General features: G+C 47.3%; 1 long non-coding RNA gene and 1 other non-coding gene across 4 annotated transcripts; both read left to right on the forward strand.

The window, feature by feature from the left end:
• The first annotated feature begins 428 nt into the window (after positions 1–428).
• On the forward strand, positions 429–19,577 carry LOC123579982. Of its 3 annotated transcripts, none has more exons than XR_006703044.1 (6): positions 429–687; positions 3,444–4,151; positions 10,987–11,120; positions 11,268–11,522; positions 13,018–13,359; positions 19,550–19,577. It is a non-coding gene; the product is annotated as an uncharacterized LOC123579982 (long non-coding RNA). The 3 variants fall into 3 exon arrangements; XR_006703042.1 differs by lacking the exon at positions 19,550–19,577 and adding an exon at positions 16,116–17,026; XR_006703043.1 differs by lacking the exons at positions 429–687; positions 3,444–4,151; positions 19,550–19,577 and adding exons at positions 9,891–10,896; positions 16,116–17,026.
• A 1,365-nt stretch (positions 19,578–20,942) lies between these two features.
• Positions 20,943–21,027, forward strand: TRNAR-UCG. The gene has a single exon. It is a non-coding gene; the product is annotated as a tRNA-Arg (tRNA).
• Positions 21,028–27,656: the final 6,629 nt, after the last annotated feature.

A 27,656-nucleotide genomic window follows, 5' to 3' on the forward strand; every position in this document is an offset into this window, starting at 1 on the left:
GAAAGTCCTTGAGGAGTCTCACTCCCTAGACACATGGGACTGTTTTAGTTCTTCCCTCCCTCCTTCTCTGCTTCTCTCTTTCTTGCTTAGTTCTCAATTCCCCATCTGTGAGTTTCTCAATATCGGCCCATTAAATTGTTTTCGGCCTAAGTCAGCCAGAATCGGGTGCCTTTGCAAGAGAAAAATACCATTGCCACGGTCTGCACATGGACTGTAGGAGTTAGAACTTTGTGTTCAATGCCTTGGGGAACTTGAGGTTAAGAGGAGACTTTCAAATTTAGGGTCAAGGAGACCTTGTGGCTGGCTGATTAAGAACACGGGCTCTTGAGTCAGCCCTTCCTGGATATAACACCCGGCTCTGCCATTTGTTAGTTACTGGCTGATGTGGGACACATGACCTAACTTCCCAAGCCTCAGGTCCTCTTCGGTGAATGTAGGATAATAATAGCACCTAGCTCCCAGGGCTGGCAATGCGGTGAAGTACGTAATAACCTTTGGCTGTTATTTTAGTGATTATTCTTCAAGATTTCTTCTGAGAAGTCATACAAAACAGGAATGTAAATTGCAAAAAAGACGCTGAGCAGGAAGGCACTACAGAAAGCCTTCCTCCAAAGGGGATGTTTATTTCAGAGACACACAGGGGGACGCTCAAGCAGCTGTCTTCCAGGAAATCGTCCACAACCCAGGGTGAGTTCTAAATTTTAAGTGACTAGCCAGTGTCAAAGGATTGGAAAGGGAAGAAAACACACTAGGACGATGTAAAAATCTAACCACACATTGCATAAGCTCTGAGCTCTCCCAGATTTAATGAGAATCCTGAATTTGGACGTGCTTCCCATCTCCATTAGGCAAAGAATCAACACCATCATCCATATTCTATTGGCAGCTACCTCTGCACTTAACAGTAAATATCAGAAACCAAATACCGGGGCTCCCTAGGATCTTGGAAAGAGGAAGATGTAAATGATTAATCCAAAGGCTCTGGGCCTTTGCACTGGAGGTGTTTTCTGCTGCAAGTGTTCTCCCCAGCACCCCCATTGCCCCTTTTGGTGTTCACCTCTACCTTCTTATTTCAGCTCAAAGGTCACCACCTCTGAGAAGCACTCTGGGTTCTCTCTAGTGGAACTAGCCTCTCAGAGTGTTCTCTGTGTTTCCTTCCCAGCGGTACCAAGTTTGTGATAGATGTTTCCATGATTGTTGGATCGGTGGCTTTTCCCAAGTAGACCATGAGTTCCAGGTGGGCAAAGATCTTGTCTGTTACGCTCACTTCTGTAGATCGGGGAAGATTGGTTCCAGACCCACAACAGAAACTCTACCCATCTTTGTTCGTTTCATGACTTTGGTAAATGTCTACTGATGAGCTTTCATTCACTCAGCAAGGGCTTAAATTCTTAGCATGTGCTATTCAATGATGAATGCCATCATTAGTGCATTCCTTTAATTATTAATTCGTTAATAATCTATAAACGCTTACAATCTGCCAGGCACTGAGCAGTGAGGACCCAGCCGTGACAAAAAGAGGAAAAAATCCCGATCACAGAACTCACAGAACTTACACTGGAGTGGGAGGGGGTCATCAATGAATACATAAATAGACGCGTGTCCCAGGAGACATACGTGCTTAGGAGAATAATAAGAGGAGAAAAGAGATAGGAAGAACTGGGGCCAGAGCACATTGTGGGGGGCACTATTTTATTTTATTTCTAAAGTTTATTTATTTATTTTGAAAGAGATAGAGAGGGAGAAAGAACAGGGGACCCGACGTGGGGCTCGAACTCACGAACTGCGAGATCATGGCCTGAGCTGATGTCGGATGCTTTACCGACTGAGCCACCCAGGTGCCCACAATTTTAAAGAGAGATGCTGGAGAAGACCTCACTAAGCAGAGACCTCCACAAAGGAGGGAACACAGCATGGGGCAACCGGAGAGGGGGGAGCATTCCAGAAGGGAGCGGCAGGTGCAAAGGGCCTGCAGGGGCGTAGAGAAAAGAAGAATCCAGGATGACCCTGATGTTGGTGTGAGTAGCTGGCTAGAGGCTACCATGGCTCAGGAGAGAAGGGACGGTGACAGAAGAACCCAAGTCCTCTTTGGCCACCTTGAATTTGACATTAATGAGGAAGTAGCAACAGGGAGATGCGTATTGGCTTTTATTTTCTTTTAAGATTAGTTATTTATTTTGAGAGAGAGAAAGAGAGCATGAGTGGGAGAGGGACAGAGAGAGAGAGAGAGAGAGACAGAGAGAGAAAGAATCCTTAGTGGGTTCAGCACTGTCAGTGCAGAGCCTGATATGGGGCTCGAACTCATGAACCGTGAGATCACGACCTGAGCCGAAATCAACAGTCAGATACTTAACCCGCTGAGCCAACCGGGCGCCCCATATTGGCTTTATTTTTTTTTAATTTTTTTTAATGCTTTTACTTTGTTTTTGAGAGAGAGAGGCAGAGACAGAGCACGAGCGGGGGAGGGGCAGAAAGAGAGGGAGAGACAGAATCTGAAGCAGGCTCCAGGCTCTGAGCTGGACAGAGCCAGCACAGAACCTGACCTGGGGCTCGAACCCACAAACGGAGATCATGACCTGAGCCAAAGCCTGACGCTCAACTGACTGAGCCACCCAGGAGCCCCCGCATTGGCTTTATTTTTAAATGTTATTAAAATATTGCACACACACAAAATAGCAGACACAATGGAAGTATCCAGCCTCATGGATTTCCCAAAGTGTGGTGTTGGGTAATCAGCACCGCCCCCCCCAAAGGCCCTCATGCCCATCCTGGTCCCTGTTCCCTCCCTCAGTGACCACTGTCCGGCCTGGCACGACAGATGCATTTTATTGGCATTTTTCAACCCACGATCAAGAGATAATATGGGGCACTGGCTCAGGTCATTCTCAGAAAAATACCTCATCTGCTTTTTCTTTTAGACTAAGACTTTTGATTTGTTTTGTTTTGTTTCCTTTTGTTGTTTGCAACTGGGAGCTTTGCTTATTTGTTTTATTCGCCTTCTTCTCAGGGCGAGCTGCTAATGCGGGGTGCGGGTGGGGTCGCTCGGGGCTGGCAGTCACCTCCTGTCCGGACCCGGGTCCTGACCTCTGTGAGCGGAGGGAGGGGGGGGGGACAGCCACCCACCAGACCAGCTGGAACTGCAAACCCTACTCCCTGCTTTCAGAAAGCAAGTCCCCTGCCCACCCTGTCCCCGTCCCCAATCCCCCAGGGGCTTCCCCCCCCCCCCCGCCTTGTCCAACCCCAGCAGCTGGTTCTTCTTAAGGCATCGCTGTTAGTTTACAGTGGCTGCAAGTGTTCATTTTCATGTTTTAATGAAAACACAGCCAGCTTCATTCCATCCTGAAAATTAATGTCTTCTTTCTCTCTCCGTGTCCCCCTCCCTCTCACTATATCCACCGATTGTTTCTTTTGGAATTAATTCCCCTCTCGCTTTGCCTCCGTAGAGCTCTGACTCCCGGGAGAAGGAAGAGGACGGCCCCTTGGGGCCGCACAGAATGGACAGGCCAAGCGACAGGAGGGAGGCCGCCCGCGCTCCTCCAGGGCCTCGAGGAAGGCACCGTCACACCTGCAAAACACAGCGCCCATCTTTTTCATCCGCTCTTACTTCTCAGGAGACCCCGGTCCCCAGGGACCTGTTTTCACCTCCCCGGCTCGGCACACATGTTTTCTACATGATATTAACCGGTCGCCTTGGAATCTCGCACATCCTGGTATGCTTTGGATTCACCGACCTCATTTTTACACACACACACCCACACCCCGGAATCTGTACTAGCTGACTGCCGGCAAAAGAAAACGTTAGTGTGGCTCTCTCTCCTTCTTTTAAACAGCTTAATTGAGATACAATGTACACGCCATAAAACTCACTTAAAGTGTGTTCTTGCCTGACTTTGCGTTTATTTACTGGGGTGTGCATTAGCTGTTTCTTCTTGAAAAATGGGGCCGCCGGGTGGACATTTTGACCCTACAGGCTCCCCCCTTTGACAGGTGACACCTAAATAGAGAGCAGATTCTGTCCATGTTTCCACCCCCTTCGCCCCCCTCCAAAAGTTGCTTTACTCATTTTGCCACTTACAACCTACTTCCTGTGTTTGGAGTCTGAGCCGCCCAGGCCTTTTCAGGAGACTTGCTGCCTTGTTTCTGCACTAATAGTAAGTTTCTTTTGTGTTGGAGGGGTTTTCTGTTCGGTTTTTTGTTATTTAGAGTCTTCTGCTGTTTCCCTTATCTGCGGGGCTCGGGAGACCCCAATGAAAGGTATCCGTGTGGCCTAACGGACTCTGCAGAAGTATTTGGTACTTAGAGCCAAATGTAAACGTTCGCAGCATTCTGACTCTGGGGGTGGTCAGAAAGGAAGATGGTTAGGAATATGAAGAGGCCTGGAGCTTTTTCCTGATATTAAAATGTTAATCTCTAGTTTCGCTCTGACTTCTGTCTCTGTTCCCTGGTTTGAAGAATAGGATTTAAAATAACTGCTTCATGGGGCGCCCGGGTGGCTCTGTCGGTGAAGCATCCGACTCCAGCTCAGGTCACGATCTCGCGGCTCGTGAGTTCGAGCCCCACGTCGGGCTCTGTGCTGACAGCTCGGAGCCTGGAGCCTGCTTCGGATTCTGTGTCCTTCTTTCTCTCCACCCCACCCCTGCTTGTGCTCTGTCTCTCTGTGTCTTTCAAAAATGAACAAACATTAAAAAAAATCTTTAAATAACTGCTTCAGCAGATTTGCCTAAGGATCGCAACGTGCAAACTCTTTAGAACACAATCAATTTCTCTAAATCTACAAATACTCATTAAATAAGAGTTTGAAGGAGCTTCACTAATGGTATAAGAATTCTGTTTCTGTCAAGGAGCATTAATAAAAACGTAGTGGCTGCGGTCAGACAGGTATGCTCCAGCTCAAGCATTCACTCAGCGAATACGTACTAAGGCCTACTGGGTGCCAGATATTGGGGATTGCAATGGTGGGCACGCAGGGAGAGTCAGGTAGAGGAGAGAAAGATGTTCACCATGTAGTCAAGCAAGTAAATATCTAATGATCTAAGTACCACAGCAAGGGCTGTGGGAGAAACTTCCACTGTGTGTGTATGTGTGTGTGTACGTGTTCAAAAAAGTTTTAAGAGGATGTATATTTTGCTAGTAAATTTATCCCTACCAGCATAGAAAAATTTTCTGGAACAATCCATGAGAAGTTGGTTACAATTGTTTCTTTTTGTGGTAGGATCCAGAAAAGTACATAGGGGAAGGTCTACTTTTTATTCTATACATGTCTTACACGGTGTGAAGTCTCTAACCACAAGCATGTATTTTTTATTATTTATTTGCTTGTTTACCTACCAGTGGACCTTCTCTAAGCAGTAGACTGAGAGTCCACCTCGATTTTCTTCGTTAGTTTTCTCCATTCAAAACCAAAACTTGTTATTTAAAATGAATAAATGATTAACTGCTTAAAGTATTTAACTTGTCATGCCAAACCAATTAAAGAGTGCATATAAAATCGTTATACTTGAAAAGACAAAGGTCATTTACGAGAGTGCAGAAATTCATCAACCCACACCAAGGTGTTCCCAAGCCCACTCATGCCCCCAGAGCTTGCCCAGACAATAACCTTTTTATTCAACAGATATTTATTGAGTGCCTACTGGGTACCAGGTGTTGTTCTGGGCACTGGCAGGTAAAACAATAGCCCACTCTCCTGTTGTAGGAAACAGACAATATATCTGTTTCTTTTTATTATTATTATTATTTTTAATTGTTTTTTAACGTTTATTTATTTTTGAGACACAGAGAGACAGAGCATGAACGGGGAGGGTCAGAGAGAGGGAGACACAGAAGTGGAAACAGGCTCCAGGCTCTGAGCAGTCAGCACAAAGCCCGACGCGGGGCTCGAACTCACGGACCGCGAGATGATGACCTGAGCCGAAGTCGGCCGCTTAACCGACTGAGCCACCCAGGCACCCCTATCTGTTTCTGATCAAGCAAATCCAATATACATTATATATAAATCAAGCCAACCAAATATACAATATATATTTTATAGAACTATATAATAATAGAAGTATTGTGATGAAAAAGTAAAGCAGGGCTGGGTGGTGCGGGACCAAGGGAGTGGGTGGTGCTTTTTGGTTATTATATAGAATACATTTTGTGGTTGCATTCACCATAGAGAAGGGCCAGGAGGCATGTCTGAGGAGATGGCACATCAACAAGGACCCAGATGAGGAGAAAGAGGCATGAGCCATGGAAGAATGTTCTCTGCCTGAGAGACCGGTAAAGGCCCTGATATGGGAGCGCCGGAGACCGGTGAAGTCTAGCGGTGAGCATACACCGGGTATGCCGTTCCGTCCTCCTGTCGTAGTGCTCCAAACATTTCAGAATCTAGACTTATGTTCTAGAAAGGAAAACTGAAACGCTGATAGCCTTATTATCTTTGTGTGTCTGGGCCTCAATATGCTATTCTGGGCATTGCCTCTCTTCTTGAGATGTTAAATAAAAATAGTCGCTATGAACTATAAATACCAGAGACACAGAAATACAGTAAAACCTTGGTTTGCGAGCTTAATTCGTTCTGGAAACATGCTTGTAATCCAAAGCACCTGTACATCAAAGCGAATTTCAAAAACTATTGGCTTGGCTGTGATCGTGTGACGGCCCGCATCACGCACGACTCGTATCGCAAGACATCACTTGGTTATCAAGCGAAAATTTATTAGAAATGTTTGCTCGCCTTGCGGAACGCTCGCAGAACACGTTACTCGCGTTCCCAGGTTTTACCGCGTATCTTTTTTTTAACATATCTTTATGTTTCAATATATTTTTTAAACTTCCTATGGCCATATTCATCCACAGTTGCCATAATACATTTTCTTTCTATTGTCCTAACAGCATCTCATGAAATCCGTGTGTGTTTTATTACTGCGGTACATGTCCGTTTTTAGGCACTGAAATTAACTTAGCAACTATCACTCCCAGGCCATTTCGACAAGGATTCTGAGACGTGTTGTTTTCAACCGACTCTAAGTAGGAGGAGGGCTGGGACAGGCGAGTGAAACCATGTGCTACTTAAAGAAAATAACAAAACATAATAATGCCGTTGGTGCTGCTGACGACAAGCCTCTTCTGACTGAGCACCTTGGAATGCTCTTCCCGCTGCGGGACTCACCTGTCGGAGGAGGGGCTGGCGATTAAGTTTTCTCTGCGTCCTCTGATGTCATGTTCTCTTTCCTTTTCTCGCGAGGGTTTTCAGTGCCAGCTCTGTCATCAGTCATTGTCACTACGACCGCCTGAGTGTGAGCTTCACCTTCTCTTCTTTCTCCAAACAGGGCTTCTGTGGGTGGGTTGTTCTAGAACACTGGCTCTCAACCAGAGGTGATCCAGACCAGGAGAGGCTTGGCAGCGCTGGGAGATGCTTTTTGGCTTGTCACACTGTGCTCCTGGCATGTAGCAGGTGGAAGCTGGGGGTGCACTGCCCAGGACGGCCCCCCACTCCCCACCCCCGACACACGAAGAACAACGCTGCCCCGTTTCATCAACGGTGCCGAAGCTAAGAGCCTCGGGTCTCGAGAAACTCGGAAAGATGAAGAAGGGAGACCGTGAGTGGAGGACACTGCTGCCTTATGATGCCCACGCGGTATTTCCCACCCAAGAAACACGCAGCAACTTTTGTCTTAGTTGATGCTGATTACTCTCGATTATCCATCCCCAGAGACCTGGGCGTGCGGCTGAACCCCACGTTAGGGGACAAGCACGAGGGGACCAAACTGGAGGCACATTCAAACATGTGCCGTAACTACCAGAGCGTTTTCTGCTCTGTCTTCAGATCCTTGGTTTCATTCAAGGGCCAACACAGTTGATCTGCATATGGCATTCAGCAGCAAAGTAAACTTTTTTCTCGGGTCTTTTGTTTCCAAATCAAAGGGAAACAAAGGACATCAAGCCCCATTCAGGCACTTTCAATGACTCTCAAATAAACGTGGGAGCAATACTGGAGCCATTTATAATGCTCAGTGATGAAAAAGCATACTTATTAACCTTGTAAACATTCTATAAAAGTACAAGGGAAACTTCATAAAGAATATCCAAGTGTCCTTTTAATATAATAGCCCTTTGTACTTTGAAATGTTCATATGTGTACAAAATAGAATTAAGCAGAACAGACTGGAAGAACGCAGTCTTCGAGTCTTCTAGTAATGGTGCCATTAAAACATTATTTTGCAGTTTCTTAAGACTCAGAAGATTAAGGTTTCTCACCCCGAGATCAGTGCCACTTACAAAAAGCACTTTGGACCCATATTTAACCAACCGTCAGAAGGGATTCAAAAGCAGGCTAATTGAACACGGGGGTTTTGGAAACTCTGTAATGATGACCCGGGTTGTTTTCTTGAAAACACCAACAAGGGCAGCGTGGCAGGAAGCAGGAATTAGACAGGAGAATTGATTTGAGACCTGCGCTCCACACTGGAAGGAAAACTCCCCTGTAAGAAGCGGTGAGGTTTGAAATCACTTGCAGGATCTATCATGCACGTGGCCTCCAGCCTTAACGCAGGGCATTTTCTCGCCACCGTAATTCCCCAGGAACTGCCCTTCTCGCGTGAGACAGATCCACCTCTCGGAGGAAAGGAAACCCGCTCTATCTGTTCAACCCGTCCTCTCCCTTCTGTGTCTGAGCCATCGCCGGGTTCTCTCTGTGTTTTGCAATCCCCTCCATGGCTCCAAAGGCCAACAAAGTCTGTCTCCAGTGAGGGTGCTGAGCCAAAAGCCCACACCGCCTGACCGTATTTTTCTCTTTCTTAGCCTTTTACCCGCTGACTTCACATTTCTCGGGAGCAGGCCAGCTCGGGCAGACCTCCCCCGAATATAAAGTTCTGCAGGGGCAAGCTGGAGAACCACACACGGGAGATTTCACGAGGAGCCCCGTCTGACGTTTTCTGCCTGAATCCTTGGGCCTCGCTCCAGCCTACAAAGGCAAGTGGCAGGAAACTAACAGCCATAATCAAATGAGCTCAGCCAGCCTGGAGTCTCTTTTGCAAGGGGATCACAGGCATTCTGCCCAGCAGAACGTAGAGAGAGAGAGAGAACCTCTGTCCTGAAATCTCTGAAGTTTCCTGACAGTGAGTCAGTACGTACCTGACCAAAAAAATAAATAAATAAAAAAAGTTGTCTAACTGGTTTGACTGTTTCAGCCAGCTATTGCTGAGAGAAGTAAACAGAACATCACCGCTTCAGTTATGTCTGACTTGGACATTATTTTCAAGTCAATATTTGTCATCTCAGTGCTGTTCCATTGTGGCCTTTGAGACGGATAGATGGGCACCTCGTCCTGGGGAAACCCACCCAGCAGCCACCAGCCTCCACCGGCCCCCCCTCATCTCAGGACCGGGGTGGGGAGGGTTTAGTGACACTGAGTCAGGACTTCGCAGTTACCTCGTCAGGATGTAGCTGAATTGAGAGAGAAATGCTCTCACTTAGCCCTCTGGGCTCCTCCAGTCGGGGCCCCGGGTTTCTGCCGACCGCTGCACTTTTCAGTGAATTCGACACGCAGGCGTTCTGGGTCTCTTCATTCAGGAAGTGGCCAGCCTTGAGATTCTTTCTGCTCGGATGCTACAAACAAATTGCAGAGGAAGTCAAGTCAAACTTTCCCTTGCTTCTTTTGTTCTCCAACCAGCAATTCAGAAAGCAGAGCCGGTTTTTTCTTTTTGGATGCCTTTGAAAGATTGCTCTTAACTGGCAAGGCAGAAACCCTCATGGGTTCGATTTTTGTTGTTGTTGTTGTTTTAAGCAAAGATCCTCCTAAACTCATTTTTTCAAAAGAGCAGAAATTTCCTAGAAGTTTCTTTTAAGGCTGGGTTTGTGTGTGTGTGTGTGTGTGTGTGTGTGTGTGTGTGTTTGAGCCTTTCCAACCCAATTGGTCCCTTAACGTCACACAGCTTTCTAATTGTTGTTCTTCCCTTTAGATTTATATTTCAACCAGGAGAGCAATAATGAGCTTTGCATGGACAATGGCTAAATCTGAATGAGGCTTCTGGTGCCCTAATTCAGGGCCAAGGAAAGCTAACAGTCATGATTCAATAAAGGTGCCAGTCCACGGCAGGCATCAGACAGAAAGGAGACACCTTATCTGTTGAATCTACAGATACTACTTGAAAAATCACACATAATTAATCCCTTCTCTTAGCGGAGGCTATTTGAAGCTTTATCACCAGCTTGTATGTACGATTTCATCTCTAGCTTTCACTGATGGTTCCGAGAGGGGAGCATTTTCAAACCAGAGGCAGTTCATAATTTAGACATGCCTACCACCCCTATTCTAGTTAGCTAATAAGAGAAGCTTTGCACTAAATAACTGAGGGAACACAGAATAGAGATACATAGCAAATATTTGCCAAGTGGCCCTGAAGTGGCTTCCCAGATGGCACGTTCTGGGGAATAAAGAAGATACGACAGCCCCATGGATATCAGTATGACATCTGATGGTCCTCCCGCGACCCTCTGTGTACAGGGGTGGGCAGTCAATGGGAATTCGTTTTACCATGGCAGTGCTCTTATATAGGCTAGAAAAAATATATACGCAGAAAGAGGGAGAGAGACATATCTCACGCAACCCAACCTGTGGCTCCCGTAAGGCTCTCCACTAAAGGAAGTTGTGATGATTAAAATTCATCACACGGTGTGAATTCTCCTGGGTCAGGAAAGACTGGCGTTGGCAGAATCTGAACTTAATAGTATTTGCAAAGTTACTCTTAAGTCAGAACATGTTTGCCCAACCATGATCGTCTCCTCCCTCTTTATCTATAAACACATATACACTGTAGATATTTATAGACTAATAGGTATATGAAATCATTTATGCAAGTTGTAATTGACTGTGTAATTATTGAATAAACAGCGGATGAAAGGAAATGTGAGGTTCTGAAGCTTTAATTCACGTTTTATCTTGTATTCTTTCAACTGTTTATTTACTTGCCTACATTCTCCTCTCTGCTGATTATTTTCTAGGCATGCATTTTCCCTTGGGCAACATCAGATGAGAACATCATTTCATTTGCATCGCAGGGGAGACGGAGAGACAAACAGAAAGCAGAGAGACAAACAGAAAATCAGAGGCAGCATCCTGCTTGGACACCTCCAAGGTATGCGGGTCATCGTTAGACGCTGTGGGCACCGTCACCATTCTTGAAGCTTTGATGTAGAAACGTGTAAGACTTACAATGTACCTGAATCTATATATAAAGCCAACAGACCTATCCTGTATTGAGGCGATCGCTATTTATTTACAGAATTCAACTGCCTTCAACAAATTCTATCAAATCCCTACTGTGTGCCAGGCGCTAGGATACGAGGAGGACTTGTCATCAATGCTGGATTGCCCAGTGTGCAGACGAGACCCTCACTTACAAGTCCAGAAAGCATGGCTGAGAGAGAGCAGAATGTTCTGGGCACAAAGAACAGCAGGGAGGTTGTCCTGAGGCAACACCCAGTTTGGTGCGTCTGAAGGACTGAAAAGTGCCCACTGCTTCAGTGAAGCTGAAAGGGTATGTCTCTTTCTCATTTGCCATAGGACAGGGGTTAGTCAACACCTTTTTTGGTAAATATTTTGGTAAATATTTAGTAAAATATTTATTTTATTTTATTTATTTAGTAAAATATTTAGTAAATATGTTAGGCGTTACAGGCCTTGGGGTCTCTGTCGCAATTATTCAACTATGACATTATAGTGCAAAAAACCATACACCATAAACAAACGTGGGTGGCTGCATTCCAATAAAACCGTACATGCGGGCATTGAAATTGGAATTTCGTTGGGACAGTTCTGCAAATAGAAAGCAGGGACCCCATCACAACCCCGCCTTGCCCGCCATTGGAGACAACCAGACTATTCAGAAAAGTCATTTTTAATTTCAGCACACACATGCTTTTACCTCTTTGAAAAGCACAACTTTATTTTTTATGCGCGTTCGATTTATTTTAACTTCCATTTGGGAACGGGTCCTGAGATAGTGGGGATTATTATTCAGAAAATGAGCCTCCCCGACTCCTGCTTTGGGTGGAATACACTTCCCTGCACCACGGACGTTGGACTGGGCCGTGTGACTTTGTTGGCTAATAGGCCGTTAGCGAGCGTGAGTCCGGCAGGCCTTGAGGTGTGCTTGCATCGCAGCTCGTGCTCATTCGCATTTCCGACATCGCCACGAGGGGTGTATGTGCCCGTGTATCCAAGGAGGATGCACACGCCCGGAGCAGACTGCATGTGCCCCACTACTGCGAGCCCAGCCTAGAGCAGTCTCAATCATCTGAACACCTACCAACTTGCAGATGTTTGTGTGAGATTAAATAATTCCTGTTTTAAGCCAACGAGCTGGGGGATGATTTGTTACATGGCATCATTATGGCAATAGTTGACTGATGTAGGCCCCGTAGTACTTCTAGGTGTTAATCCGGCCATGGCCAGACCAGTACAGTTACTAAATTGCAGGGGGCGGGGGCAGGGGAAGCATATGTAATTTTAAAAGATCCTTCAAAAACTTGTCTTCCTGCTTTGACTTTGTTATGTAAATCAAAGTCAATTATAGCCTTTCAGGCACTAAATGAAATTTGATGGCCATAAGGCTTCAAGGAAACGGCATATGGTTAAAGAATAAAAGAGGTCTAAGGTACTCATGTATTTATCCAGCACTAGATAAAGCCTTCATCCACAAAGACTTTATCCAGAAAAATGGTTCGCTCATTAAAGAGATGCTCGTGGGTTCTTTTGTACGACACCTTGTAGTTACAGTGTTGAGTCAAGTGCTTACCCTAGGCCAAGCACGGTTCCTAGTGCTTTGCCTACATCAGCTTCTTTGACCCTCAAAATTTAATGTTGTAGTCACTGTTGATTATCTCCAACTGACAGATAAGAAAAGTGAGGAACCAAGAGAATAACGACTTATCTGAGCTCCATGACTTGTAAGTGACAGAGCTGGGGTTCAAACACAGGCTTTCCCATCCACCTACCCCCCATGGTAAGACATATCTGGTTTTTGTTGACAGGGGACTTAAGAAGAAGACAAACCAATCTTTACAAACCACGGCAGGACCGGGATGGAAAAAAACAAAAACAACAACAAAAAACACACACACACACACACACAAAACGGGGAAGTCTGGTTAAGAACAACAGAGAGGACCTGTTTTAGACAGGAGACCAGAGAGGGCTTCTCTAGTTAGGTGAAGTTGTCTGAGAGATGAAAATGATCACACACAAAAAAATGGCTGGGAGAGAGAAGAATGTTCTGGGGACAAACAACAGCAGGGAGGTTGTCCTGAGGCAGCACCCAGTTTGGTGCGTCTGAGGGACTGAAAAGTGCCCACTGCTTCAGTGAAGCTGAAAGGGTATGTCTCTTACTCATTTGCCATAGGACAGGGGTTAGTCAACACCTTTTTTGGTAAAGCACCTAATAGTAAATATTTTAGGCGTTTTAGGCCTTGGGGTGTCTGTCGCAATGATTCAACTATGACATTATAGTGCAAAAAACCATACACCATAAACAAATGTGTGTGCTCCATTCCACTAAAACTGTGTATGTGGGCATCAAAATTGGAATCTTATTAGGACAGTTCTACAAATAGTAAGCATGGGCGTGAAGACACATAGGATTTTCATATCTAGTGCATTTCCAACATGTCGGGTTGGAATAATTTTGGAATACTATGGAAATATTATGATATTTGATGTATCTCGACCTTGGAACTCTGGTGAGTTCTCTGTCAAAATAGAATATAGGTCATACCGGTAAGAACAAGAGATAATTTTGACTGAAAGTAATGACAAGCTATTGGGGTCTTTTGTTAGGTTTATTTAGTTATTTTAGAGAGAGAGAGACAGAGGGACAGAGACTGCACACACAAGTGGGAGATGGGCAGAGAGAGAGGCAGACACAGTATCTGAAGCAGGCTCCAGGCTCCGAGTTTCAGCACTGAGCCTGACGTGGGGCTTGAACCCTTGAACCGAGGTATGACTTGAGCCAAAGTCAGATGCTTAACCAACGGAGCCATCCAAGTGCCCCAAGCTATTGGTTTTTTTAATCACTGTGTTAGGATTCTCCAGCAAAAACAGAAACAGAATATATATGTGTAGGGAGAGAGTTAGATTGTCTCACAATTTGCCGTTTGCAGGCTGGACATCTAGGGTCATTGAGCCTGAGCTCACTCAAAGTCCTGAGCACCAGAAGCACTGGGGGCAGGAAAAGATTGATGTCCCAGTCATGCCATCAGACAGGAAGAGCCAAATTCTGCCTTCCTCTGCCTTTTTGTTCCATGCAGGCCTTCCACGGATTAGAAGAATAGACGATGCCCAGCCACACTGGGGAGGGCAAAGTGCTTTACTGGGTCTCAGGATTCAGATGCTAATTTCAGCTGGAAAGAGCCTCCCCGACACGCCCAGAAATAAAGTTTAATCAAATATCTGGGTACCCCAGGATCCAGTCAAGTTGACACAAAAAAATTGACCGTTACAAATCATCTAATTAACATAGAGGAGGAAATGATACCATCACCCAGAAAAAAAACCAACAAGAAGATCACGTTCTTGCTAAAATGCCACACTGACAGAAGTAACATAAAATGCATGTTTCTAAACTTTACAAACCGGGTAGTGGGTATCATCATTGAAGGAGTATTTAGGATTCATCACTGCCCAAGAAAACTTGAATTGCCCTGAAGTCTTCGAGAGGTCCTATGTGAAAGAAAATTGACAGACGTTTCCCCATATTTGACAATAATCATCCTAAAAATTTACATCACCTAACCAGTGATGCATAGTGAAGCCGAAAGAAACTTTCCACATTGACAATAATAAAAATTTTTTTCAGCTAAAAAAAATTGCAATCTGTAGTATTTTCTTCTTTCATTCAAATTAAAGAGTAAATTTATTATTTTTTTAAGTTTATTTATTGAGAGAGAGAGAGAGGGAGATGCCCAAGCAGGCTCCATGCTGACATAAGAGAGCCGGATGCAGGGCTCAAATGCATGAACCATGAGAGCCGAACTGGGATGCGTAACCAACTGAGCCACATAGGCGCCCCGTAAGTGTTAACTTTTATAACTAATTTTGTATTCTTTTTTTTTTATTTTTTTAAACGTTTATTCATTTTTGAGACAGAGCATGAATGGGGGAAGGTCAGAGAGAGAGAGAGAGACAGAATCTGAAACAGGCTCCAGGCTCTGAGCTGTCAGCACAGAGCCCGACGCGGGGCTCGAACTCACGGACCGCGAGATCGTGACCTGAGCCGAAGTCGGATGCCCAACCGACTGAGCCACCCAGGCGCCCCTGTATTCTTTTTATCAAGGAAAGCTTCCAAACTTCAAGGTTGGCAAAGCTGGAAGCAGCCCTGATTAAACACCTACCGTACAAGCCAAGCACAGCTCGATGCTAGAACAGAACAGACGATGCTATTGAACAGAACAGACAATGCGTCCGCAGATTCATTGACGCGCTCCTGCTCCAAAAGGCACAAGGCATTTGCTTTCCCTTGGAGTGTAGGCTGGACCTGATAACTTGTTTCTGGCGAGTGGCATATTGTGCAAGTGGTGATGCTGGGTGACACGGAAGACCGGTCGGGAAATACTGCCATTTCCCCCGCGCTCCTTCCTTCTGGAAGCCGGTGGCCATGTCATCAGAACACTCCAGCAGCACATGGAAAGGAGCGGAGCCTTCCAGCCAACCGCCATGCGAGGGTGCGATCTTCGAAAGAGATCCTCCAACACTACCCAGTCGAGCCTTCGGGATGCTGGCAGCTTCGGCCAACGTCTTGACCGCTCGTGAGAGGCCGTGGGCCAGAGCCATCCGTTCAAACTGCTCTCGGGGATTCCTGACCCCAGAAACCGCGTGCGATGAGAGATGCTTGTGATGTGAAGTTGCCACGGTTGGGGGGCAACCCGTTACCCAGCGAGCAATAAAGAATACGCTGACACAAGTCTTGGCTTTAGGACTCTCACCTTCTGATGTTTGTTTAATAGGCTTGGAATAAATGTGTTTTTGAGAAAGTGATGAAGAACAGGAAGCCAAAGAAATGTAGCAAATTATCATTAACTGTTCATTCGCTTATCAGATATTTACTGAGCAGTACCATATGTTATCTATGTTCCAGGCATCAAGCTAGAATAATAAGCGGGAAAGACATAACAGCGCCCCCCGTCATGGAGCTTCCAGTCTGGAAGAAGAAGAAAGTTTTTGTCCTGTGTCTGATGCCTACTCACCGCAGGACCCTGAAGTCAAGTTTCCCTGTCCCAGATAATATGCATTATCTCATCGAATCCTCACGATAGCCCCCTTCGTCTCACCCACACCCACCCTGCAGCCCTCCCCAGGCTCCCTTGCAACTTGGCAACGTGACACAATTCAGACCAGCGACGCACAGGCAGGAGATCGCTGGGCAGATCCGCTGTCTTCGGAAGGACGCGCTGTCTGGAGAGGGCTGTGAGTTATCCATCCTGCGAATGTCAGGAAGGGCCGAGGGAGCAGCTGAGCTCTGACATTCTTACGCCATCGAAACAGAATAGTAACTGCCTGCCTTTTAAGGGAGAGAAAAAAAATAACCTGTTCGTTGAGGTCTCTGTTGGGTTATCGTCGGCAGTTGCTACTTACGGCTAAGAGCATTCCCGACCGACTTAATGAAGTCGGAGGAGAGAGCCAAGGTCACAAAGCCAATGAATGGAGCAAATCGGAAATCAAAACCGCATCTTCTGGACCCCCAGATCTGCATCTTAATCTTGATGCTATGTTGTCCTCATGTTTCCACAAGTAAGAAGAAGAAAACAAAGCAAAACAAAAAACAGGATAGAAAACGTATTTGTCTGGTTTCCCTGACTGTATCCAAACAGCATAACAAGCTATTTGATACGGCCTCAAACCACGGGACATTACATCTACATTCCAATTTTAACAAAGACTTAATTGCAAATTTGGGGGAGGTGGTGAAAAGGACTAAGGAATTCCTTAATGTTGATGATGTTGTTGGAAACGTGCTAACCTTGAATACATCTTTGAGAGGAGTTGAAACAGATAGACCCCATTCCTTGAGGGTCCCTGCAGCCTTATATTTTCGGGGCACTTACCGTGGGCCTCATGATTTGGTTCCGCGGTCTCACCTAGTCCCTCTGTCACCCAGCAAGCTGAGCCCGTGCACCCCATTTCACAGCTCAGAGAGGTTCAGTAGCTTAGGCAGGGTGATTCAGCTCGCGCTTAGGCTTAGGACTGAACTCTGGTCTGCCAGTCCAGAGCTGGACTAGAGAGGGAGTAGCAAACTGTGTCCACATGTGATGGTAAGATAAGTGATCCTGGATATGGCAGCAACCATGACAGTTTATACAGGAAGGAATAAAATTCGGGGGGCGCCTGGGTGGCTCAGTCGGTTGAGCATCCGACTTTGGCTCAGGTCATGATCTCATGGTCCGTGAGTTCGAGCCCCGCGTGGGGCTCTGTGCTGATGGCTCGGAGCCTGGAGCCTGCTTCCGATTCTGTCTCTCTCTCTCTCTCTCTCTCTCCCCCTCCCCTGCTCGTGATCTCTCAAAAATGAATAAAAACATTAAAAAAAAAAAAAAGACTAAGGTTTGGCAAATGTTCTGGTGGAGGATCGGAGTGGAATAAACACAGGTCGGTTCCTGCTCCTGCCCCACCTGGCTGTGACGTTAGGTGAATCTCTTCGTCTCTCGGAGCCTTTTTCTTCTGCTGTAAAATGAATATCATACTAACACCGGCCTCGCAGTGGTTCTGAGGACTCAGGGGGGCAGAGCCACTGGACTCCAGGCAGGTGGTGCAGCCAGTCCTCAAAAAATATTAACGGTTAGCATCTTGGTTACCATTCCACGCTTCGTATACGGGGAAGAGAGCGCCTCTTTGTGTTGAGCTGGGTATGTCTCCGCAACAATTATGTACACTCTTCGTGCTGGAAGAAGAAACGGGGTCATCCAGGGAGCGAATAATCCCTGCGAAAGCAACGTCCCGAATTTTGGCAAAAGCAATCTGCCGGTCTTCCTTACCCGTGGCCATACTACAAACGCAAAGAGACCACAGTCAGGGCGCTGGGGGGTGGGGGGAGGAACAGGAGGGTCTTGCTGCCCTGGCTTGCAGCCTCCTCTTGCCCCCCTCACCCTACCCCTGCCACTTCATTCTCTCTTGTCCTCATCCACCTGGTTGTCCCTTCTCAGTCTTTTTCTCCGGTCACACCAGGACTTGTTCTGTTTTAAGATAGATCCCCGACCTCTCCCCTCAAAAGCAGGTTCCTGGTTTAGAGGAGAAAGAGAAACACAAGTGGGGATTTCCCATTTTCCCAGAAAGACGCCGGAAAAAGTGGCAGGCAGTGCTCTCACGTGGCTCCCAGGGCCCCCGCTTCCTGGTATCTGTGTTCCTGGGGGGGTAATGCTCTCCCCTCAAGTGAGGGCTGGCCTCCTGACTTCCTAACACATAGAATACTCAAAGATGACGGGACGTCACTTCCACGGTTGGGTCACAAAGGACTGTGACCTCCATCTTGCCAGCAGGCTCTCTCTACTGCCTTCTCAGCTCGCTTACTCCGATGAAGCAAGTTGCCATGTTGGAAAGCCTACGGGTAAGGAAATGCCCTTGGCCTTTGGCCAACAGCAAGGAAAGACCTGAAAGTCTCAATGCAAGAACTCTTGAGGAACCAAATCTTGCCAAGAGCCACATGAGCTTGGACGCACCAGCTGAGCCTTCAGATGAGACCCCAGCCTGGACTCACACCTTGAATGCAGACTTGCAAGAGACCCAGCTGAGCAGATTCTGACCCACAGAAACTGAGTGTCCTGTTCCGAGTTGCTGTATCTTTGTGCGTGTGGATAATTTGTTACACAGTAACAGATAACTAATAAACTAATATAGACCCACTGTGTCAGTCAATAATGAATAGAGAGGAAGAAAGGAATGAGCCAGATGAGGGTGTGGCCTGTCCGGATTCTGGCCGTCTTCTGCCACCCAATACACAGGTGCTGTTAGGAAAGGCCCTACTCTTACCTTGATTTCTTCTTCTGCCAAACCAGAGCGTGGACTTCGGGACTGTAACTTTTCTGCAGTTTTGCTCGTTAAAAATCTAATGACGTCCTGGGGCGCCTGGGGGGCTCCGTCCGTTAAGCGGCTGACTTCGGCTCGGGTCATGATCTCGCGGTCCGTGAGTTCGAGCCCGCGTCGGGCTCGGTGCTGACAGCTGGGAACCTGGAACCTGCTTCGGATTCTGCGTCTCCTTCTCTCTCTGACCCTCTCCCGTTCATGCTGTCTCTCTGTCTCAAAAATAAGTAAACATTAAGAGAAAAAAAAAAAAATCTAATGATGTTCCGCCCTGGGCTCACATTCCAACTTGGCCACAGTCAGAACTAGACAGAAGCTGTCCTCATGAAACAGGGTATGGGTTTCAGTTCACCTCAGTCCTCCCCTGAACCCCTTTACTCATGTACATCACCTGCCAGGCATGGCGGGTGAGGTGGTAGATTCCTGAACACGCGCTCCTCTGTATTGGATCGCTTCTTTTTTTTTTTTTTTTTTTTCAACGTTTATTTATTTTTGGGACAGAGAGAGACAGAGCATGAACGGGGGAGGGACAGAGAGAGAGAGGGAGACACAGAATCGGAAACAGGCTCCAGGCTCTGAGCCATCAGCCCAGAGCCCGACGCGGGGCTCGAACTCACGGACCGCGAGATCGTGACCTGGCTGAAGTCGGACGCTTAACCGACTGCGCCACCCAGGCACCCCTGGATCGCTTCTTTTGATGAGCAGACTAACAGATACCATGTTGGGAAAAGATGTACAAGACACTTCCCGGGGCGGCGGGGGTGGGGGGGGGACTCATAGGAGGGAAATACGGGGAGGAAGCCCCAGGGGGCTGGGAGAAAAGGCAGACCACGTGATGCTCTAAACCCTGCAGAGGAGAAAAGGAAGGGAGAAGGTAGGTGGGAAAAGTCTGAGACTGTGCTATCCTCAGGAAGCTGTGCCAAAGCCCCGTGCCACCTGGAAACGAGCCTGCTTGAGTGTCCCCGTCCCGTGCGGTCAGGTAAGGAACAACCTGAGGGAAATGTGGGTGTGGCACAAACAGGGATCTCAGAGCATGGCATCCGGGGCCCTCGGTCAATTACAGTCCCTGCCACGGGAGACCCGAGAGGCACGCTTTCAAGGTTCCCCAGCCCCTGAGCATCCTTCTAGTCTAAAAATCCCACCCAAATGGGGACCCGAGGGATGAAAGTGGCCCACAGATGCATTCTGATCGGCTCGTGGCATTTAAAAAACACTATCTGTGGGGTACTTGGGTGGCTCACTCGGTTAAGCGTCCGACTTCACGCCTCAGGGTTTGTGGGTTCGAGGCCCACGTCGGGCTCTGAGCTGACAGCTCGGAGCCTGGAGCCTTCTTCGGATTCTGCGTCTCCCTCTCTCTCTCCCCTTCCCCACTCGTGCACTGTCTCTCTCTCGAAAATAAACATTAAAACTTCCAAAATCCAGTAATAAGAAAACAAACCACCCAATATTTTTTCAAGTCAAGTCTACACCCAACATGGGGCTCAAACTCACAGCCCCAAGATCAAGAGTTACATGCTCCAGCACTGAGCCAGCCAGCCACCCCCGGACCACCCAATAGTTTTAAATGGGGAAGATTTGAATAGACACAAATCAAGAATAGATACTCACGACAAATGAGCAAATGAGATGTCCCACGTCTTCAGTTTCTACAAGATACCCCCACACACCTGTTAGAAAGGCTAAAACTTTTAAAAGCTGGTGAGTATCAGGGACAAGCCTTCACAGGGCTGTTGTCAGGATTAAATATAACAATGTGTGTGCGGCACGGGTCACAGAATGCATCCTTAGTATGTGTATTATCAGAAATTTTAAAAGAAAATTAAGAGCCCGAGCTTTGGAAGAGGAGGCTAGAGAGAAGAGACGAGGACTAACATAAGAAGGAGATGTCAGGGGCGCCTGGATGGCTCAGTCGGTTAAGCGTCTGACTTCGGCTCAGGTCGTGATCTCACGGTTCGTGGGTTCGAGCCCCACGTCGGGCTCTGTGCTGACAGCTCGGAGCCTGGAGCCTACTTCTGATTCTGATTCTGTGTCTCTGTCTCTCTCTGCCCCTCTCCTGCTCATGCTGTCTCTCTCTGTTTCTCAAAAATAAATAAACGTTGGGGCGCCTGGGTGGCGCAGTCGGTTAAGCGTCCGACTTCAGCCAGGTCACGATCTCGCGGTCCGTGAGTTCGAGCCCCGCGTCGGGCTCTGGGCTGATGGCTCAGAGCCTGGAGCCTGTTTCCAATTCTGTGTCTCCCTCTCTCTCTGCCCCTCCCCCGTTCATGCTCTGTCTCTCTCTGTCCCCAAAAAAATAAATAAACGTTGAAAAAAAAAAATTTAATAAAAAAAAATAAATAAATAAATAAACGTAGAAAAAAAAATTTTTTTAATAAAAAAAAGAAAAAAAAAAGAAGGAGATGCCAGTGCACAGAAGTTCCTCTTAAAGGAATCGATTTCCCTTGCTAAAAATTCCAACCACTGCCCTGCTATCCAACCAGGAGGATGGCATGAAAATGAGCCCACAGTCACCAAACCCCTGCTATTCCTCAAGGACTCACACAGACTCACCCCAGGTGACAGGTGCAGCTCAGCGAGGTCAGTAGCTTGCCCAAGGCCACACGGCAAATGAACGGCAGAGCCAGAATTCCCATCAGGTCTGTACTCTACCCCCCCACGCAATACAGCCTCCCAAACTGGGAAGCGGAAGAAGCAAACAGGGTGAGATTCCTTCTTCAGGGGAAATCTCCGCGTTATTTAACAGGCCTACCTCACACACAAAGTCTCGACTCCCGCTACCTCCCATCTTCTGAGTCCTTCCATGCTTACCGTCTTGTATTAGATACCTACCCCTCTCCTGGGTTCCACCTACCCCCGTTTACCAGTGCTAGCCGGGTTCCTCAACATGTGTTTCACTTGCACCTCCCCTAAGGAAACTTTGTAGCCTTTTTTGCTAAGTGTCCCCCGCCCTGAGATGTTCATTTCACGGTTATACTGTATATCTGTGTACCTGTCTGTAACATCCACGTGTGCTTTATAACAAGAGTGAGATTTTTTTGCGCCTCCTTCCCCCAAGAGCCAGTTTGACCCCTTTGAGGGCAGTTCTACACCCCTTGGGAGCGTGGGGGTGGGGGTGATGACAGAATTAGTGACAGCGACACAGTGTGGGACAGGGCTCGGTTGGTGCCTGCTAGTGTCATAAGAGTTCCATAGACGTTGACTCAGCAGGTCTCCCCTCGCACGCTCGTGTATAACACCACCGGCTCCTTCTTGGAAGTGGAACACTTTCCCCCTCCTATGTGGCTCTTCCCCAGTCCCTTTCCATCTCTGTCCGCTTCCAGGCCCGATGCAGAAGCGATTCGAGGAGAGCAAAAAGGACGGGAGGGTGGCAAGATAGTCTCCATCATCCCGATTCCTTCATTTTCCCAGCCTTTTCAGCTTGGCCCGAATTGTCTCTTTAATCTCAACAGTCTTTCTTAGTCACGGTGTCCGGAGAAGCATTTAGACCTTGAAAACGTACCCGACCAGCTCTTTTCTAGAAATGATGACCGCTGAACTTCAGCAGGTGCTGAGCTGGATTCTTTTCGGGGATTATCAGTGTTTCCTTGAGGTTCAGGGATGTCGGTTAATCCATCCCAGGTCACACGCGCGTCAGTGGAGGGCAGCCCAGGCTGTCCATCCAGGACAGAGCGGCTCCAAATGCATGTTGCGAACCACCGTGAGAAGCCACTGCGTAATTTTAGTGTATCGCTTCCCTCAAAGTGGGAAGGAAACAGCAGATGGAAATTTTCAAAGGGAGAGGAGGCATCTTTGTGCTTTCTATATTCTCCCAGCCACTAAAGGATCCCCTGGTGCTTAGCTGGACTTGTTTTAGTGGTGCATCTAAAAACTGGTTAAGATTTGCTACCCTCCCAAAAAAGAGGGGGTGCCTGGCTGGCTCTTGAGCATGTGACTTTTGATCTCAGGGTTGTGAGTTCAAGCCCCACGTTGGGTGTAGAGATTACTTTAAAAAAAATAAAAAAAAAAAAAAAGACTTGTTCCCCAGCCATTGACTGCTCTTAGTAAGTCTTACTTCTCTTATCTCTCAATTACTAGATTATCAAATGATTCTCCCGAGGGAGAAAACTCCCGGGGAGAGCAAAGCTCCAAGGAGAAGAGCTTACCCTCTTCCACTTTGCCAGATGGGCCCAGAATCTTTGGACAGATTTGAATAATGAATCACTTTTTCCCTGGTGGCCTAAGTTGCTTTCCTCGCGGTATTCTTCAGCCCCATTTGCATTGTGTTAACCTTGAATAGCTTCCTGTGTGCTTGGAGGACTAAGTGAACATCCTTTCAGTTTCTTTTCAGTTAAGGAAAGAGAAAAACCTACTTCTATACCATCTCTCACGTTTCTTCTCTATTATCTACTTATCTATTTTCTTATCTATTTTCTACTTATCTAGTTTCTTCTCTATTATCTACAGAGTATGCCTTCTGCTCCGCACTTCAGAGGAGTTACCGCTAATCCCCACTTCCGGTAAATGCCCACTACCCAGTTTCTGGATAAAAAAAAGGAGGCTGGTGAAGTGACTGGTCTGGACACACGACCGGGTATTGAGAGACGCAGAATTCAGTTCACCTTTTGCTGGCCCACGGGCTTTTCAGTAACACGACTTTCCCACATGTGGCCAGAACATTAGTCAAAACTTTCTCTTTCAGGCACCTTTGAGACTTCCAGCAGAAGTCTACAATTTCCACTTCGAGCCCAGTGAATGCATCCCCGCCCCAATGCTTTTTTTGCTTGACATTTTCAGTCAATCACTTTTTATTTTTTTTTTTTTGGTTCTTAAAACTGTCAAGGCAGACTTTCCGTTTCTGGTCGAGCATGCAAGGCGTTCAGAAGTCGCCACTACCAACAAGTAAAAAAGCTGAACAAGCTGCAAAATGAGCAGCTCCTCTTAGATCTGCAAGGGAATTGAGGTCGCTGCAAACCACAGCCTCCAACACTGGAGGGACAGGCAGACTACTAGAGAAAATCACCACCTGCTCTAGAGTCCCCCTTGTAGGGCCCGGCACCCAGGGCGGGGGTGGGGGGGGGGGCCTGAACTGGTGAATGGCCGGAGGCTCGGTGTGGACAGACCCGGGAGTCAACACCTCCAGGGGTTCCAGGCATAAGGGACACTTTGGCAGGTTTTAACCTCCGAGAACTTGACCAAGTACTCCCAGCCAGTATCAGAGAGAAGTCCCCTTGTGCTCCCAGAAGGAGAAGGGACAGTAACTGCTCTGAAATACCCCCAGAGTATTTTGTTCCTCCCAAGAAAGTCTGTCCTCAGGGGAAACTAGTTCATCAGGGCTTGGCCTGCTGGAGTTTTATCAGAACCGATGTAGGGAGGGAACATACACAACTCCAGCCTCCTCTAGCCATCCTGTCCCAACCACTGCGTGGAGCTGACGACCTGAGAAGCAGCTGTGAAGTTCACAGCTGAGAAGCTGTGAGGCATGGGCTCACCAGCAGGCTGAGACCTGATCCCAGGACTCTAGGACGCTCCCCGCCCCCTCCCACCTCACCACTGCTGTCAGCGGCCTAATTATATAACATTTCCTTCTACCTATCACATGATGTCAGGCTATTGGCAAAAAAAAAAAAAAAAGAAAGAAAAAAAGAAAAAAGAAAAAAAGAAAGGAAAAAAAAGTACAAGACATACTTGAAAGCAAAAAACACAGTTGAAAGAAGCAAATTAAGCATCAGAACCAGACTCCGACATGGCAGGGATGCTGGGATGATCAGAGAGGGAATATAAAACCACTCTAATGAAGATGCTAAGAGTTCTGATGAATAAAGTAGACAGCATGTAGGAACAGATGAGGCGATGTGAGCAGAGAGACGGGAATTCTGAAGAACCAAAAAGAAATGCTAGAGAGAAAACACTGTAACAGAAACGAGGACTGGGCTTCCCGGTAGACTGGATGCAGCTGAGGACAGAACGTCTGGGCTTGAGGAGATTTCGACAGAAAGTAGGGAAACTGAAAAGCAAAGAGAACAAAGACTGAGAAAAAGCAGAACGGAACACCCCAGGATGGCGGGACGATTACAAAAGGTGTAACATGCACGCAGTCGGGATACCAGAGGAGAAAGAAAGGAACAGAGGGAGTGTTTGGCCAGAATGACTCTGAACCCCTCCCCCCACCTCCTGCCCCAATTAATGGCAGACACCAAGCCACAGATCTAGAAAGCTCAGGTGTACGAAGCAGAAATAAGTGCCCCCCAAGACCTACATCCGGCCATACCCTATTGAAGTGGCAGAAAGTCAAATACAAAGAGAAAATGCTGACAGAAGTCAGAGGGAAAACCATCCACCTACAGGGGAGCAAAGATAGCCACGAAGTGTGACTCCTCAGAAGTCAAGCGAGTGCCGAAGAGAGTGGAGTGGAATAATTAAAGTGTTGGGAGACAAAACCCACCGGCCTAGAATTCTGCTCCATATAAAGTTATCCCTCAACAGGGGGAGGAGAAATCGAGACTTTCTCAAACAAAAATGGAGGGGATCCATTGCCGGTAGATAGGCCTTGCAAGAAATGCTGACAGATGTTCTTTGCCTTTGGATGCAAGTGGTCAAAAAGTACACACTTGTGATTGTGTGATAAATAAGGCTAGGGATGTAATGTACAGTATGATGTCCGTAGTTAACTGCCGTGTGGTATATTTGAAAGTTGTTAAGAGAGTAGATCTGAGGGGCAGCTCGGTGGCTCAGTCGGTGGAGTGTCCAGCTCTTGACTTCCGAGCAGGTCATGAGCTCATGGTTCACGGGGTTGAACCCCACGTTGGGGGTCTGTGCTGACAGCACAGAGCCGGCTTGGGATTCCCTCTCTCTCCCTCTCCTTCTGCCCCTCCCTCACTCATTCTCTCTCTCTCTCTCTCTCTCTCTCTCCCTCTCTCCCTCCCTCTCTCTCTCTCTCTCTCCCTGCCCCCCCCCCGGGCCCTTTCCTGCTCATTCTCTCTCTCTCCCTCTCTCTCTCTCCGCCCCCCCCCCCCACTCTGGCCCTTTCCCGCTCATTCTCTCTCTCTCTTTCAAAATAAATAAATAAACATTAAAAAAAAATTAAAGAGTCGGAAGCTTAACTGACTAAGCCACCCAGGAGCCCTTATTTTTCTTATTCTTTTTTAAAAATTTTTTTTTCAACGTTTATTTATTTTTGGGACAGAGAGAGACAAAGCATGAACGGGGGAGGGGCAGAGAGAGAGGGAGACACAGAATCGGAAACAGGCTCCAGGCTCTGAGCCATCATGAGCCATCAGCCCAGAGCCTGATGCGGGGCTCGAACTCACAGACCGTGAGATCGTGACCTGGCTGAAGTCGGACGCTTAACCGACTGTGCCACCCAGGCGCCCCATATTTTTCTTATTCTTAAGTGATCTAACAGTGTATTCAAAATAACAATTGAAACAATGTATTCAATTATGTATTCTCCTGTGTGTATATACCTATGCTTATGGATAAGGAAAAGGGCAGCAACTATATAGAGAATAAGAGGGCTTTGTTACCACAACTGACCCTTGAACAGCATGAGGGTTAGGACCACTGGCACCCCACGCAGTCGACCGTCCACGTATGACTTTGACTCCCCAAGAACTTAACTACTGTTAACCAGAGGCCTTACTGATAACATAAATAATTAACACATGTTCTATGTTATATGCATCGGGTAATTCTTTCTTACAGTAAAGTATGCTAGAGAAAAGCAATGTTATTAAGAAAATGATAAGGAAAATACGTTTGGAGTACTGTACTGTATTTATAAAACACACACACACACACACACACACACACACACACATACAATGCATATAAGTGGACCCACACAGTTCAAATCTGTGCTGCTCAAGGGTCAGCTGTCACTATCTGTGAGGCGGCATAGCATTATTTGAATGTTGGGGCACCTGGGTGGCTCGGTGGGTGAAGCATCTGACTTCGGCTCAGGTCATGATCTCCTGGTTGGTGAGTTCAAGCCCCGCGTCAGGCTCTGTGCTGACTGCTCGGAGCCTGGAGCCCGCTTCAGAGTCTGTGTCTCCCTCCCTCTCTCCGCGTCTTCTGCTCGCACTTGGTGTCTCTCTCTCCCTCTTTCAAAAATAAACATTAAAAATTTTTAAAAATAAAACACTTAAAAAATGAAAGTAGACTGTGGTCAGGTGTAAAGGTGTATGTATATATGCATATTGCCAATTCTAGGGCAACTACTAAAAAAAGTACCACAGCCACGCACAGCCTGGAGAAGTGCCACCCTCCTCGGATGAGAAAGAGTCAGCTCTCGGACACGGACACAGGCTGGATGTGTGGGGCCGCAGCTCGGCTCACTGGCTCAGGCCTCTCGGCCAGGAAGAGATACTTTTGCTTCCTCGAACGGCTGCACCCGGCACCCTGGCCTTACCTTCAGCCGCAGAGCGGGGGGGGGGGGGGGGGGGGGGGGGGGGGGGTCGTCCAGCAGCCGTAACCTTGGCAGCTTCCTCACCTCCGGGATCTTTTGCGGAAGGATTGAACGATTGGCGCTCACTTACCCCTTGGCCTCTCCGCCCTCGGCATCTTAAAGCTAGATCTCAAAGTTGGAGACCACAGGTGTGTGTCTTTTCCCACCTGTCTCCTGTCCCCGGCTCAG

The sequence above is a fragment of the Leopardus geoffroyi genome, chromosome A3 (genome assembly GCF_018350155.1).
Source record: "Leopardus geoffroyi isolate Oge1 chromosome A3, O.geoffroyi_Oge1_pat1.0, whole genome shotgun sequence".
Taxonomy (NCBI): Eukaryota; Metazoa; Chordata; class Mammalia; order Carnivora; family Felidae; genus Leopardus; species Leopardus geoffroyi.